A 12,746-nucleotide genomic window follows, 5' to 3' on the forward strand; every position below is an offset into this window, starting at 1 on the left:
AATAGTCTGTAATCTGTCCTACAATTCCATCCTATAGCTCTATATTCCCAGAATAGTCTGTAATCGGTCCTACAATCCCATCCTATAGCTGTATATTACCAGAATAGTCTGTAATCTGTCCTACAATCCCATCCTATAGCTCTATATTCCCAGAATAGTCTGTAATCGGTCCTACAATTCCATCCTATAGCACTATATTCCCAGAATAGTCTGTAATCTGTCCTACAATTCCATCCTATAGCTCTATATTCCCAGAATAGTCTGTGATCTGTCCACCAATTTTACACTATTTCATTCCAGTATTCCCAACAACGTAATTAGACTTCCATTTGCACCCTTCAACTGCTACATTTTGTTGGCACTATTGATGTTTAGGGTATGTGATTGTAACATATTCCTTTCCTGCAGGCACACTTCTAAAACATCGTTGTACTTCTGAAAATTTAAAGCCACATTTCAACAGCCACATCAACCATCCAACAGAGATGTGACCCAAGATCAAGGCATCAGGAGAGTCGCTGCTCCGACTGAAGGGCTTTTGGACAGGCATCCTTATGACTAGTGCATGATTGGTTCCCCGTGTAACATACTGCACATTTTATTGGGTCTGCTCAATCATGTCCTGGGTGACGCTTGAACAAGAGTGTGTGTGTCTGTGAGTGCGTGCATGTGTGTGACCCCTTGGTTGCTGGCCACCCTACAATTTACTCTTCGATTTCAGAGAGGCTTGAGACACTGTGATCCACTATCAGCTTGAGGTTCTTCTAAAATGGAAGAATATGTTAATATCCAAAATTGTGTGACTTACTTACTTCCGTGAGAGAGAACACAGTACGTAGGAGACTGTCCGAATAACGTTTCTCTCAATACAGAACTCCATGTGTGCTTCATCACACGATGCATTCAGACTTGTTTCTGGTATCTGCTCAAGTAATTTAACAAGCACCCAGTGGGTTTGTTCTCTGGGGACAGAAACTGCAAATTGTACTTTACAATATCTGAAATTGTTGATTTTTCCCAATTCAAATGTTACTTAAAGTTCCCATTGAATTCAGCCTGGCTAGCACTGAACCCCTGAATAGTTACCGGAAGGAAATCAAAAACTGAATCTTAACACAGTCACTAACCCCACAGACAATAAACATGGCAAATCTGTGGAATGTTGGAGGGTATTTGTACCTGATATTGGCTGGTGGATGCCCTCACTCTTTCCTCGCCCCTGGTGAAGTTAGGTGGCATCTAAAAGATACATAGTTAGCCCATAAACACTCAGTGGAATTTAGTCCTGGTCTCCTAAGGGCACGATGGTCCCCAAGCACTTTACTTATAACTCCACGGGTCTCACCCACTATAGGACTAGGGACGACCATTACCATGGTGCTCTGTATATGAACGCTCCATAAATGAGTTAAATGATCTGTATGTACGTGAGGATGGGAGCAGTGTTTTGGAGGATGGAGCACAGCAGATGGGAGACAACAGAACAAGGTTATCAGGGATGAGTGGTAAGCGGATAGGCTGCTGTTTAGCAGGTTATGCTGAGAGTGACTCCATGTGCTTTTGTTATACACAGCATCTCACTCATCTCCAGTTGTTATGGTAGGGCTTACACATCTCTGTCTACGGGATGGCTCACTTATCTCTGTCTGTGGAAGGACTCTATTATCTCTGTCTATGGGAGGGCTCACTTATCTCTGTCTACGTGAGGGCACAATTGTCTCCAGTTATCTATGGGGGGGCTTTATTATCTCCAGTTATCTATGTTAGGGCTCGATTATCGGCAGTTATCTATGAGAGGGCTCGCTTATCTCTGGTTGTCTACCCAGGGACTGCCTTATCACTACAGTAGGGCTCACATACATATCTCACATACTTATCTCTACCCTGGGGCCCGCTCACCTCTTGTTATATACCCAAAGCTCACTCATCTCTTGTTATCTACCCAAGGGCTCACTCACCTCTTGCTATTTACCTAGGGCTATCTAGTTATCTATATGGGAGCTCACTCACCTCTTGTTGTTTGCATGGAGCTTGCTCATCTGTAGTTATCTTCCAAGGTGCTCACTTGTCTCTGATAACCTACCGTGGTGCTTTCTCACCTCCTATTTACTTGGGGCTCACTCATCTGTAGCTTTCTACCCAGGTGTTCACTTATCTTACTGGTATCCTACCTGGGACATGCTTACCTCTTGTTATCTACCATGGGCTTGCACGTCACTTGTAACCTACCCGAGGACTATCTGATCTCTTGTAACCTACCCAAGGACTATCTGATCTCTTGTAACCTACCTGATGACTCTCTGATCTCTTGTAACCTACCCGAAGACTCTCTGATCTCTTGTAACCTACTCGAGGACTCTCTGATCTCTACTAACCTACCCGAAGTGTTCCTCAATCTATACTCAGGAGGTTTGTTTGTCTCTAGTTATCTACAAGTGAAGACTGTCTCACAATGGAAACAAAATAAAAAAGAAATCACTAAATATAAAACCCTTTTATAACGTACCACACACCTTTCACAACATAACCTGTTACCATGTATTCCCAAACTCGGGCTTTCTACCTACTAATTAACTAGTAAGCTTAGTGTGGTGTTCCCAGCTGCATGATCTGTCTGCGGCTAATTATCCTGAAATCATAACGGATTAAAGCAAGCCCTCACTGCATGACCAGGGTCCAGACCCTAAGGAGTTTTAAATCGTCTCCTTTGTCATTGGCCACAACTCAATAATTCTAGAATTAAGTGAATACCTTATATCAGTCAGTAGAAACATTTTGCAATGCTGTATTCATGATTTTTTACATATATGTTAACATGGTGTTAATAATACCATTAGCCTGGGCACCCTATAGTATTCTGAGAATACATGTTTCCTTGCTTGACTTCCTGGGTCCAGCACATGTTCTAAAACTTATTACAGAGTTAGGAGTAAGAAACAGGGACTGCAATGCCAGTTCTATCATTAAAAAGTCTGAATAAGCTTATAATGGGCTGCACAGTACTGAACATATTAATGGTTTATAAGCCTCCGCTTAATAATATGTTTGTTAAGGTGGCTGGACCACTTCAATGAACAGCTACTAATGGTCTCTGGTTTGTGGACGGTACATGTAAGACAATCCACCAAGACTGTTTTGGCAGCTAATGTTTCCATGTATATCAGAATGGGATAAGCTATATGTGAAGCCCGTGTGTAATACAGAATGGGGCGTGCTAGATCACTAGCCCATGTGTAATACAGAACTGGGCGTGCTATATCATTAGCCCATGTGTAATACAGAATGGGGCGTGCTATATCACTAGCCCATGTGTAATACAGAACTGGGCGTGCTATATCATTAACCCGTGTGTAATACAGAACTGGGCGTGCTATATCATTAGCCCATGTGTAATACAGAACTGGGCGTGCTATATCATTAGCCCATGTGTAATACAGAACTGGGCGTGCTATATCATTAGCCCATGTGTAATACAGAACTGGACGTGCTATATCATTAGCCTGTGTGTAATACAGAACTGGGCGTGCTATATCATTAGTCCATGTGTAATACAGAACTGGGCTTGCTATATCATTAGCCCATGTGTAATACAGAACTGGGCGTGCTATATCATTAGCCCATGTGTAATACAGAACTGGACGTGCTATATCATTAGTCCATGTGTAATACAGAACTGGACGTGCTATATCATTAGCCCATGTGTAATACAGAACTGGGCGTGCTATATCATTAGCCCATGTGTAATACAGAACTGGGCTTGCTATATCATTAGTCCATGTGTAATACAGAACTGGACGTGCTATATCATTAGCCCATGTGTAATACAGAACTGGACGTGCTATATCATTAGCCCATGTGTAATACAGAACTGGGCGTGCTATATCATTAGTCCATGTGTAATACAGAACTGGGCTTGCTATATCATTAGCCCATGTGTAATACAGAACTGGACGTGCTATATCATTAGCCTGTGTGTAATACAGAACTGGGCGTGCTATATCATTAGCCCATGTGTAATACAGAACTGGACGTGCTATATCATTAGTCCATGTGTAAAACAGAACTGGACGTGCTATATCATTAGCCCATGTGTAATACAGAACTGGGCGTGCTATATCATTAGCCCATGTGTAATACAGAACTGGGCGTGCTATATCATTAGTCCATGTGTAATACAGAACTGGACGTGCTGTATCATTAGTCCATGTGTAATACAGAACTGGACGTGCTAAATCATTAGCCCATGTGTAATACAGAACTGGGCTTGCTATATCATTAGTCCATGTGTAATACAGAACTGGACGTGCTATATCATTAGCCCATGTGTAATACAGAACTGGACGTGCCATATCATTAGCCCATGTGTAATACAGAACTGGGCGTGCTATATCATTAGCCCGTGTGTAATACAGAACTGGGCGTGCTATATCATTAGCCCATGTGTAATACAGAACTGGACGTGCTATATCATTAGCCCGTGTGTAATACAGAATGGGGCGTGCTGTATCACTAGCCTTAAAGGACCACTCTAGTGCCAGGAAAACATACACGTTTTCCTGGCACTAGAGTGCCCTGAGGGTGCCCCCACCCTCAGGGACCCACTCCCGCCGGGCTCTGGGGGGAGGAAGGGGTTAAACTTACCTCTTTCTCCAGCGCCGGGCGGGGAGCTTTCCTCCTCCTCCTCTTCTTCCTCGCGACGTCATCGGCTGAATGCGCATGCGCGGCAGGAGCCGCGCTCGCATTCAGCCAGGCGCATAGGAAAGCATTCATAATGCTTTCCTATGGACGCTTGCGTGCTCTCGCTGTGATTTTCACAGTGAGCAGCACGCAAGCGCCTCTAGCGGCTGTCAATGAGACAGCCACTAGAGGCTCTGGAGGCTGGCTTAACCCTCAGTATAAACATAGCAGTTTCTCTGAAACTGCTATGTTTATAAAAAAAAGGGTAAAAGCTAGCTGGACCATTAAGCTGAAGTGGTCTGGGTGCCTAGAGTGGTCCTTTAATGTCTCGGTCCCTTTCATTGTGACAAATAAAAACAAATGATTTTGCTCCTATGAGGTTGCATTGAATGTTGCTCTATATACATTTTTATAATTTAAATCCTAGATTTGGTGTCAAAGGCTCGGAAATGTATTCCACCTTTAATAGGTGTAGATCTCCAGATTGGAAAAGACTGCAAGTCCTGTTGCCAGGGCTGGCTAATGATGATGGGAGTTTTTCCACCAACAGCTGGGTTTCCTGTTGGCCTCCCGCGTCTGTGGTACTGGGTATTATTATGTTAATAATATTTGGAAGGTATACAAGGTGAGTGTAAGTGTTATGAATGGATACCCTGCACATGTGGGACACTGTAACCTTGAAGTCATGTCATCTGCCAAATATTTAATAAATGATTATCACCGTAACAGCCTGGCTGCTCTTTCTTCAATGTAAATATTACGCAGTGTTTAGAAGGTCCCAGGGTCTGTGAACGCTCGCCTCTGGGAAAGGATGTCGCTAGCACGAGAGGGAAAGATGAACTGCGTGTGTCATCATGCCAAACACCATTTTGGGTGATCGGTATCTGTTGGCGAAGCAGACCAAGTATTGTTCTAGGTGTGTGTTGGTAGTACCATGTGAACATCGTATGATAAAAGTGAGACCAAAAAGGGTATCTTTAACCAAGTGAAAGAAACTATTGTTGTGCTGCCGCATAAATTATATTGCTCCTTCTGCCGCATAAATTATATTGCTCCTTCTGCCGCATAAATTATATTGCTCCTTCTGCCGCATAAACGCTATCGCTGTGTTGCCACATAAATGGAATCGCCCTACTGCCGCATACATTTTATCGCCCTCCTGACGCATAAATGGTATCGCCCTACTGCCGCATACATTCTATCGCCCTCCTGACGCATAAATGGTATTGCCCTCCTGCCGCATACATTCTATTGCCCTCCTGCCGCATAAATGGTATCGCCCTCCTGCCGCATACATTCTATTGCCCTCCTGCCGCACAAATGGTATCGCTGTTGTCAGGGTATATATATCGGCAGACATTTTGTGCTATGATAGAAATACAAAGTGTATATTCTGAAGTAATCTGGACATACCAGACTCCATTTTGTTTCAAGTTAACAAAGAGACACAGCATTTCTATCCCTCCTGTAAAACTGACTGCTTTGCCCGAACTGAATGGAATGTGTAGTATAAACAAACCAAATAGATAAGACATTGAGAGCGGGGTATGGACAGACTGTCTAATTGCTAATGAAATAGAATAAATTCTAAACCCAGACATAGGTGACAGGGAAGATTCAATAATTATTTTACTTTCTATATGTACAAAGTCCCATTGTAAGTTTTGAGTTCAATTGTAGTATTACAAGCTGTCATATTAGGAATTACTACAGAAAATGCAGTCACATAGTCTGAGAAAGACCCTTTGATCTGACGAGCAAAATTGAAATATAGTAACCATATAGATAACGTAAATGACGTCAAAATAACCACCAGGAAAAGTTAACTCTTTCCTGGATAGGTATGTTTAGTGGGACAAGACTGCCATCTTGAGTCCAAATACTAAAATGATTACCTAGAAAGAAACCACACCCACAGTGTTCTCATTGGGTAATTAGCCACTGACGAACAGACAAAGTTTCCCCTTTAAAAAGTCAAGCATTCAGAGAGAGAGGGATTCAAGGATTCAGATAGAGATCAAGGCAGAGGCAGAATCGGACAATGCAGAGAAGCCTATGACACTCAGAAACTCTTACACTCCATGCAGAGAAAGAGACCCATGACAAACAAGCTACCTGAGAATATCTGATGAGAAAATATCTACTTAACTGGTAAATATACTGGCTTCCATTAATTTATTAAAATTAATTAAAATTAATAGCATGATATATGACTGGATAAATCATGATTAGATTTCATATTTAGAAATCTTAGTAATAAGGAATATATTTTAAACTTTTTACTCTGCAGGTAAAAACGATAACATTGTATTTATGTGATTAATATCACATGTTAGAATATCGTGACATTTATCCAGCTGTATTGATTTGCTCTAAAATAAGATAAAATATCTGTTAGGCAAATCAATTAAAATCAGCTTATATAACATAGTAAGATTTCTCATTGGATGGATCAAGGAGGTGGCTAATGGACTGGTTAAATGTTATTTTATTTAAAATTACATAGGAATAGATCTTAAATCCCTAGAAGAAGTCTAGCCAGCATTGAAAGCATATTTCTAACTGCCAGCTGAAAGTTTTTATTGCTCTAGTCTCTCTGTGAAAGGGTGATAAATCTCTTGACAGCTAATGCTATAGATAAGACTGTATTAACCAGGAAATGTATTACCACTTTGTATTGCATATTCATGTTATACTGAATTTCCATTGATTATTATCACGCATGTTACTTAATATTATATTTTAAAATGTCACAATAAATTATCTATTTTTATAACAAATTGGGATTTATTATATGATATACATTTTACTTATAACGATAATGATCTTTGGGATCTGAGAATTGAAAATCGTGGGCAATTCTCATCTGTTTACTATTATTATCCCATAAATATCCCCACAAATTGGAGGCACGCTGCTGAGATCGTTTAAGTTGAAATTATATTCCATATACAATAATAATATTTGTAATTCATGCAATATTAATCTTGATATAGGAAAAAAGAGTTTTGTATTGAGATTAAATCACTGTATAAAATATGGCCAGCGGCAGCGATAAATCTGTAACAGATAATTGTGAAATAATTGAAGACCTAAGAAAAAATGCTCTAATCCATATTCATAAACATATGAAAAATGATTTAAGCTATGATGTTTGGTTAAAACGCATAGAATGGGATGCTAAATGCACGATGATAACTGATGAACACATACTAACACATCTTAAAGTAATTGCTGAACAAAAGAACATAGAGAAAAAAATGGGGTACATAATACACTCTTGGCCTTTCTTTATGACAGCACTTCTTAAGGCGTTAGATGAAAACAAGGTATTGAATACCAAACTGGACACGTACAGTGAACAATTTGGCATTCAAGATGGGAAATACCAAGATTTACTTGCTGAGCATAACACTCGTCAGGCTGATCATGAAAAAGAAATGAAAGCCTTGATGGATAAATATGCACAGGAAATAAATCCGCTTAAAACGCAATTGGATGAGTATGAAAAGGAGAGTCTGAAATCAGACAGTGAGGTTAGTAGCCATCATTCTGTGCCAAAAAGTTGCACAAAAATGCAAGAAAATACTATCTATAAATCCCCTCCTTGTTATGATTTTCCCACACCAAACCAGGTTTTCATAAAACAGTCTGTAAGAAAAGATGTGAGTAATTCTAAGAAAACACCTGTAGATTCTTGGCAATCTTTGGCAGAACAGTTTGAAAAGACTGTCCTGGCCAAACTTGACAGAGGGATTCAGACTCAGGTTGCTAGGAATGAAAACAGACATGGTTCTGTGCACTGGTAGGATTCTGATCCTGATCAGAATTGTGACAGTGAACAAGAAGCTCAGAGTGATGGGAGTGAAAGTGATTGCACTGTCCACTCTGAAGGCCATGTGACTGATATGCCATCTGCACTGTTGTACGGGTCTAATTCCTCTCCAGCAGCCAGATCACATAGACGCTTACACAGAAACAGAGGTCGTAAATCAACGACGCCTGTTTATGAATCGCCAAAGGTTGTTAAATTCCTTAGAGAGACTGTCCCACAATTTTCTAGAGGTTCAGCAAACATATCTGAACATCTGGAAAATTATGATAGAGCAATGAATTCATTGGGCATGTATGATGACATTCATAAGAAATGGTTCATTACATGGACCTTTGATTCAATGTGCCGTGTTTATCTAGAAAGTCTTCAAGCTACACAGTTAATGTCCTGGTCCAAGATGAAATATTGTATTTAGCATATTCCATAATCATGGAATATGGTAAGTATAAAACCGTTGCTTCTGCAAAGAAGGCGCTTTATAACTTAAAGTGCCGTCCAGATCAAAGCCCCAGATAATTTTTAGTAATACTTAAGAATGCATACTCCGTGGCCCAAAGAAAACCCAGGTATGAAAGCACAGATTTCAAAGATCTGTATTTTCATGCCATGCCAGTAAACATACAGATGAATCTAGCAAGAGATTATGACTGTAAGTTACCATTAGAATGGCTAGTACATGAAATTGTATACCATGCACATGACGAAAATCAGCTAAAGGTTAAGAAACCTGGTGATAAAATGGTGTCAGAGACAAAAATTCAGTTAGGTTTAGAAACCCAACAGAAAAAGAGGACCTATTCTGAGGTTTTGAAAACACCAAAGCCTCAGAAACAGGAAAACGCCAGAAGCAATTCTGCAAACTCCTCTGACAATAACTCTGAAAAATCCAATGCCAATGGGAATAAACGCCCCTGGGTTAATAAAAACCAAGGCAATTCCCAATGGAGAAGGAATCCTCAGGGAAATAGGAGATATGGAAACAGAAACAACCAATCTGATTCCAGTAAGTCCCAGCAGTCTCAGCCATCCCAGCCAAACTCTAATGGTCAAAGACAAAACGGCAATGGGGGAAATAATTTGCGTCGTCAGGTTGGTCAATTGACTGACCAGATGGGCAAATTAATGGAGGAAATAAAGATTAACCGAGCCTTTGCTATCAATCCTTTTTTAGGGACAGCTCCAATTGCAGAGCCACCTGTGCAACTAGTGCCGCAGCAAATATAGCTACAGTGACTAAACAGGATAGGTTGTCAGTAGATGTAATGCCTAACCCTGTTTCCTTTCCAGGTACTAACAGTCAAATAAACGATAGTTGTGTTAGGAAACCTATTGCCTATCCCGTCACTTCACTTCCGGGTGAAGGAGGCGCAACGTGTTCCTCTGTTTTTTCATTTCAGCCAAAGGCTAAAATAGCCCCAGCAACCACTAGTTTCCAGGATCCAGCCCTGAAAGGGTTAACTGATGAGATGCCGACCACTAGTTCCCGCTTGACAGTTCAAGATAATCCTAAAAAGGATGGGCCTGTGGGTAAGACTGAGCATTCCTCAGTACAGGTAGAAACTACTGCTGTGACCGGTAATGTATGGAAAACAAGTAATATGTTGACACATTCTAAATTCTTATGTGAATTAGAAGAACATGAAGGAAGGTACTACATGTCTGTAGAAATACAGGATTCGCTACCCCAGCCCTTCAAAGGGTTAATAGATACTGGTTCACAAGCCACGATCTTATCCAATACCTACTTCCAGCAGGTAATGGACTTAGCAACGGATAAGCCGAAGCTAAGAGATTTCCCCAATGCTCTGTTGAGCGTTGGAGGAAATGCACTTCATGTTATTGCCAATACTTGGTTAAAGTTTAAAATAGGTAACAAAACCTTTAGACACCCGGTGATAGTGGTAGATCTCCCCTATAACCGACTGATCCTGGGTATAGACATACTCAGAAGGCTTAACACAATTATTGACTGTGTGAATGGAATTGTATGGTCACAAGCTAAGGTTCCTATAACCTATGAGAAATCACATGTACAATCTGATCGTAACTGCCATGTGATAGAAGAAAGACCTGACTCGATAGAGGTACATTTTAGGAATAGTCAGTCACCTGACGTGACTATCCTGCAGGTGAATGATGCAATCGCACCTGTAGATGAGCATTCCGTAAGAATTGCTCCAGAGAGGATCCAGAATGTCTCTCTGGAAGGTGATGTTTTAACCATTTCTCTCCACAGGGACTATGTTGAATCTCTAGATCTGGCAGGTCATGCTCAATTCCTTGCCAGAATTGAAAGAGTTGATAACAACTTATTCTTTCCTATTCAGATAAATGACTTAGGAAGAAGTAGGAATGCAAAGCTGGACTTAAAGAGTGAGAACAGCTATATTAGCAGAAGTCTGTTAAAGCAGATCGCTAATCCTAAAATGATCAGGTACGCTTCCCCACATGACAGGTGGATCCAGAACCTGGATGGCGAATCAGAGAGTCACAATGTGATAGCAAAATGTTTACTATCTATTTCCATTGGAAATAAGACAGTTAAACATGTATTCCTAGTGATAGACGAACCTCGCTATCAGGTTTACATTGGCAATGATGTCATACATCGCTTTGCCATACACCTTTACCTGATTAATTCCAACTTGTGGACAAGGTTAAAAGGCAATCTTTGTGGATACCTACACGAGGAAAACGCCCTGAAATCAGGACAAATACTCCCATATGCGGTAAGTATCCAAGTTCCTGATGACATAACCATTCCACAAGGGACAAGTAACTTTCTTCTACCCATACAGGTCAAGGAGGGTCAGAGATTAGAAAACTCTGATGCCCTAATCTGTTTACCCAACAGGATACAACAATTAGGGATGGTGGTAACGCATACACCAATGGTAAGTATTGGTAAGAATTCCACCTATATCATGATTAACAATGTTACACCCAATAGTGTTACTTTACCAAAAGGAACATTATTAGGTCTAGCATTGGATGCTGAGTACTATACATTTGGTTTCCAAAACCAAATTATAGGCCTCATCCCTGAAGAATACTTAACTGAGGACGAAATTGTCGATCAAATATTCCATTCCTCCTCAGAAGGATTATTCACTATCCTATCTGTATATCCCTTCAATGTCGAAGACGGCTCGTGTAAAATCGAAGAAGCATCAATAACCTTCGATCATCCGCTCAATGAGCAGGAATCACAAGAGTATCACGACCAAAGAGAAAAGGTAAGTCAACACTGAACTGACCTAACTTCTAGGCTTGAAGAAGCTTATGAGATAGGCCAGCCTGAAATCTTTCCAGGATTTCAGGAAAGGCTAGAAGAGCAAATATCTTTAGCTGACGGTTGCTCCAACGATGCTGAGCGACAGCAGCTAAAGGAAATCCTTTTGGAATTCCAAGATATTTTTGCCAAAGATTCCTACGACTGTGGGTTAACTAACCTCCACGTAGCCAGAATACAAACTGATCCAAATTTACCACCTGTATTTATCAAACAATATAGACTCCCATTAGCGTCATATGATGGTCTACAAGATATCATTCAGAATTTAAAGGAAAGGGGCATTATACGTCCAGTGCACAGTTCGTATAATAATCCGATCTTGGGGATTCTGAAACCTAATGGACAATGGCGTTTATGCGCTGACTTACGACAGCTAAATAAATGCGTCTATATGTCTGGTTGGCCAGTGCCATACATAGACCAATGTTTGGTACAAATGCAGGGATCCAAAATATTCACTGCCATTGACTGTGCGCAGGGATATTGGACTGTACCAGTCCATAATGAAGATCAATACAAATTGGCCTTCACATTTGGAAAGCAACAGTATACCTGGACCCGTATGCCCTTCGGTTACATGAACTCTGGTCATGAATTCGCTGTGTTCATGCATAAAGCTATGCCTGACGCACTCGAGAGAGGAACGTTATCATATGTCGACGATGTCTTGCTGAAAAGCACTTCCTTTGATAAGCATATCATACAGATTAGACATGTTCTCACTCAGTTAAGAGAGGCAGGGATTAAACTGTCTTTACAAAAGGCACAATGGTGTCGCACCCATGTCAACTTCCTTGGACATGAGGTAACCTCTGAAGGATTAAATCCCCAGAGGAAGAAGGTTGAAGCCGTACTAAAGGCTAAAACACCTTCAAACATCAGGGAATTAAGATCGTTCCTTGGTATGACTAATTACTCCCGTAAGTTTATAGATAACTA

The 12,746-nt window shown here is 40.8% G+C and overlaps 1 protein-coding gene across 1 annotated transcript in view; it reads left to right on the forward strand.

Annotated features, from left to right (window-relative positions):
- DTNB (dystrobrevin beta) overlaps window positions 1–785 on the forward strand; it is a 261,550-nt gene extending 260,765 nt beyond the window's left edge. The window contains exon 20 of the mRNA XM_063441890.1: window positions 409–785. The gene's annotated coding sequence lies outside the window, so the exon portion shown is untranslated. The remainder of the gene's footprint in view (window positions 1–408) is intronic.
- Window positions 786–12,746: the final 11,961 nt, after the last annotated feature.

The sequence above is a fragment of the Pelobates fuscus genome, chromosome 2, assembly GCF_036172605.1.
Source record: "Pelobates fuscus isolate aPelFus1 chromosome 2, aPelFus1.pri, whole genome shotgun sequence".
In the NCBI taxonomy this organism is placed as follows: Eukaryota; Metazoa; Chordata; class Amphibia; order Anura; family Pelobatidae; genus Pelobates; species Pelobates fuscus.